Source organism: Littorina saxatilis, linkage group LG1, assembly GCF_037325665.1.
Source record: "Littorina saxatilis isolate snail1 linkage group LG1, US_GU_Lsax_2.0, whole genome shotgun sequence".
Lineage (NCBI taxonomy): Eukaryota > Metazoa > Mollusca > Gastropoda > Littorinimorpha > Littorinidae > Littorina > Littorina saxatilis.
Window position 1 is genome coordinate 16,291,437 of NC_090245.1, and position 4,600 is coordinate 16,296,036.

Consider the following 4,600-nt stretch of genomic DNA (forward strand, 5'->3'; position numbering starts at 1 on the left):
TTTCATCATGTCATATGCTTTCCTTGGGAGTCTTTCGCTTGGCAAATGTAACACTCTCAGCCAATACTTAATACAGCGAACCGACGAAGTGACATAAAGTGGGTAGCGGCCTAAGTCACCATATACCATCTTGTTTGGTGTTTGTCGTCCTACACACAAAAACTTCTTGCATGCAAACAAATGGGCTTTCTCAAGAGCTTCAAACCTTTAGAATCCCCACAGCTCAGATCCATACATTAAGATCGGGAGGTCCTGTGCGTCATTACATTTTAAAAAATACGCTTCTAGGTATGTTGCCTAGCCTCCACAAACATCTTAGGATTTGGCCAGTCCTTATCTTTGCCTTTGAGGCCAGATCGCTGACCATTTGCGTCAATGACAATTTTGTGGTGAAATTTAGCCCCAAGTACTTGTAACTGTTCACAACCTCTATGTCCTCGTTTCCGTACTTCCAGGCTTCATTTGCTGCCAAAAATCCTCCTTTTCTAAAAACGATTACCTTTGTCTTATGCAGGTTGACTGTCATGGAAAACTTATCCGTAAACTGTTTTAACACATCAATCTGTTTCTGTAACCCGGCTGCGCTATAGGATATCAAGAGTACATCGTCGGCAAACAGCAATATGAGAATCTGCATCACGTCAGGTGTTAACTGTATTCCATGTTTACCGTTTTGAAACATTTCAGAGAGAGAGAGAGAGAGAGAGAGAGAGAGAGGGGGGGAGACATACAGAGAGAGACATAGAGTGAGAGAGAGACAGAGAGTGATAGAGAGAGAGAGAGAGAGAAGGGGAGAGAGAGAGAGAGAGAGAGAGAGAGAGAGAGAGAGAGAGAGAGAGAGAGAGAGAGAGAGAGAGAGAGAGAGAGAGAGAGAGAGAGAAAGAAAGAAAGGGGGGGGGGAGTATAGAGCACCAATTTAATTAAACCTGTGCGTGAATGAATATATTTGCCTTGACATTCGTTTGCAATTTCAACCGTTCCATCAACTATTGGGTTGTTTAGCATACCCACGCACCCATAATTCGTTTCTGATCAGCCATTCTTTGTAATTCTGGCTTTGAACGGAAATGACGACAGAGCAGGAATCATCAAACGACCGTTGGGACGAATTCTCAAAGCACGGGGTGATATAAAGAGACACCACGCACGCTCAATGCTGCCATGGAGGGAATAGTCTGACGCAGGAGATCGTTTGCTGTACGGTTGGTAAAAGCTACTGCTATAGATTGCTTAGTGCGTTGCGAATGCTTTTGCGCATCTGTGGTGTAGGTGTGTGTATGAAAGGTGAGTCTTCATTTTTTTTAAATTGTTTGATTGCTTGTTTGTTTGTTTGTTTGTTCTTGAGGTTGTTTCTTGTTTTGTTAGATTGCTTTGTTTGTTTCTTTTTTTTTGTTCTTTTTCTCTTTTTTTGCTAATTTGTACTTTTGTTGTTGGCTATTTCTTTCTTCCTCTCCCTCTCCTCCTCCACCTCTTTCTTTCTTTCTTTCTTTCTCTCCCTCTCCTCCTCCTTCTCTTTCTTTCTTCCTCTCCCTCTCCTCCTCCTCTTTCTTTCTTTCCTCCTCTTCCTCTACTCCTCCTCCTCTTTCTTTCTTTCTTCCTCTTCCTCCTCTTTCTTTCTTTCTTCCTCTACTCCTCCTCCTCTTTCTTTCTTTCTTCCTCTTCCTTCTTTCTTTCTTCCTCTACTCCTCCTCCTCTTTCTTTCTTCCTCTCCCTATACTCCTCTTTCTTTCTTCTTCTCACTCTCCTCCTCCTTCTCTTTCTTTCTTCCTCTCCCTATACTCCTCCTTCTCTTTCTTTCTTTCTCTCCCTCTACTCCTCCTCCTTCTCTGTCTTTCTTCCTCTCCCTCTACTCCTCCTTCTCCTCTTTCTTTCTTCCTTTCCCTCTACTCCTCCTTCTCTTTCTTTCTTCCTCTCCCTATACTCCTCCTTCTCTTTCTTTCTTTCTTCCTCTCCCTCTACTCCTCCTCCTCTTTCTTTCTTCCTCTCCCTCTCCTCCTCTTTCTTTCTTCCTCTCCCTCTACTCCTCCTTCTCTTTCTTTCTTCCTCTCCCTCTACTCCTCCTCCTCTTTCTTTCTTCCTCTCCCTCTACTCCTCCTCCTCTTTCTTTCTTTCTCTCCCTCTCCTCCTCCTTCACTTTCTTTCTTTCTTCCTCTCCCTCTACTCCTCCTCCTCTTTCTTTCTTCCTCTCCCTCTACTCCTCCTTCTCTTTCTTTCTTCCTCTCCCTCTACTCCTCCTTCTCTTTCTTTCTTCCTCTCCCTCTACTCCTCCTCCTCTTTCTTTCTTCCTCTCCCTCTACTCCTCCTTCTCTTTCTTTCTTCCTCTCCCTCTACTCCTCCTTCTCTTTCTTTCTTCCTCTCCCTCTACTCCTCCTCCTCTTTCTTTCTTTCTTCCTCTCTCTCTACTCCTCCTCCTCTTTCTTTCTTCCTCTCCCTCTACTCCCCCTTCTCTTTCTTTCTTTCTCTCCCTCTACTCCTCCTCCTTCTCTGTCTTTCTTCCTCTCCTCCTCCTCTTTCTTTCTTCCTCTCCCTCTCCTCCTCCTCCTCTTTCTTTCTTTCTCTCCCTCTACTCCTCCTTCTCTTTCTTTCTTCCTCTCCCTCTACTCCTCCTCCTCTTTCTTTCTTCCGCTCCCTCTACTCCTCCTCCTCTTTCTTTCTTCCTCTCCCTCTACTCCTCCTTCTCTTTCTTTCTTTCTTCCTCTCCCTCTACTCCTCCTTCTCTTTCTTTCTTCCTCTCCCTCTACTCCTCCTCCTCTTTCTTTTTTTCTTCCTCTCCCTCTACTCCTCCTCCTCTTTCTTTCTTCCTCTCCGTCTACTCCTCCTTCTCTTTCTTTCTTCCTCTCCCTCTACTCTTCCTCCTCTTTCTTTCTTCCTCTCCCTCTACTCCTCCTCCTCTTTCTTACTTCCTCTCCCTCTACTCCTCCTCCTTCTCTTTCTTTCTTCCTCTCCCTCTCCTCCTCCTCTTTCTTTCTTCCTCTCCCTCTACTCCTCCTTCTCTTTCTTTCTTCCTCTCCCTCTCCTCCTCCTCTTCTTTCTTTCTTCCTCTCCCTCTCCTCCTCCTCTTTCTTTCTTCCTCTCCCTCTACTCCTCCACCTCCTTCTTTCTTCCTCTCCCTCTACTCCTTCTCTTTCTTTCTTCCTCTCCCTCTACTCCTCCTTCTCTTTCTTTCTTCCTCTCCCTCTCCTCCTCCTCTTTCTTTCTTCCTCTCCCTCTACTCCTCCACCTCCTTCTTTCTTCCTCTCCCTCTACTCCTTCTCTTTCTTTCTTCCTCTCCCTCTACTCCTCCTTCTCTTTCTTTCTTCCTCTCCCTCTTCTCCTCCTCCTCTTTCTTTCTTCCCCTCCCTCTCCTCCTCCTCTTCTTTCTTTTTTCCTCTCCCTCTACTCCTCCTCCTCATTCTTACTTCCTCTCCCTCTACTCCTCCTCCTCTTTCTTACTTCCTCTCCCTCTACTCCTCCTCCTTCTCTTTCTTTCTTCCTCTCCCTCTCCTCCTCCTCTTTCTTTCTTCCTCTCCCTCTACTCCTCCTTCTCTTTCTTTCTTCCTCTCCCTCTACTCCTCCTCTTCTTTCTTTCTTCCTCTCCCTCTTCTCCTCCTCCTCTTTCTTTCTTCTTCTCCCTCTACTCCTCCTCTTCTTTCTTTCTTCCTCTCCCTCTACTCCTCCTCCTCATTCTTTCGTCCTCTCCCTCTACTCCTCCTCCTCTTTCTTTCGTCCTCTCCCTCTACTCCTCCTTCTCTTTCTTTCTTCCTCTCCCTCTCCTCCTTCTCTTTCTTTCTTCCTCTCCCTCTCCTCCTCCATCTCTTTCTTTCTTCCTCTCCCTCTCCTCCTCCATCTCATTTTTTTCTTCCTCTCCCTCTACTCCTCCTTCTCTTTCTTTCTTCCTCTCCCTCTACTCCTCTTCTTTTTTTCTTCCTCTCTCTCTCCTCCTCCTCCTCTTTCTTTCTTCCTCTACCTCTACTCCTCCTTCTCTTTCTTTCTTCCTCTCCCTCTACTCCTCCTTCTTTCTTTCTTCCTCTCCCTCTCCTCCTCCTTCTTCTCTTTCTTTCTTCCTCTCCCTCTCCTCCTCTTTCTTTTTCTTTCTTCCCCTCCCTCTCCTCCTCCTCCTCTCTCTGTCTTTCTTACTTCCTCTCCTCCTCCTCCTCCTCTTTCTGTCCTTCTTTCTTCCTCTCCCTCTCCTTTTTCTGTCTTTCTTTCTTCCTCTCCGTGTCCTCGTTCTCCTCCTCTTTTTTCTTCCTCTACCGCACCACCTCATCCTCCTCTTTTTTCCTTTCCGTCTCCTCATCCCCCTCTTTCTTTCTTTCTCTCTTCCTCTCCTCCTTTTTTTTCCTCTCTTTCTTCTTCTCCCTCTCCTCCTCCTCTTTATTTTATTTCTCCACTATTCCTCTTTCCCCATCGGTTTTGCTTTCTTTCTTTGCTCCTTCTCTTCCTTCCTTCCTTCCTTCCTCACTCCTTCCCCCCCCCCCCCCCTTGTCTGTCTGCCTGCCTGTCTTCCCCTTTCTCTCTCTCTCCCTCTCTGGTTGGTCTTTAAATCGTCAATTAAAATGAAATCTCTCCGTCTCTCCCTGTCTCCCCCCCTCCCTCCTGCCTTCTTACTGTCTATCTATCT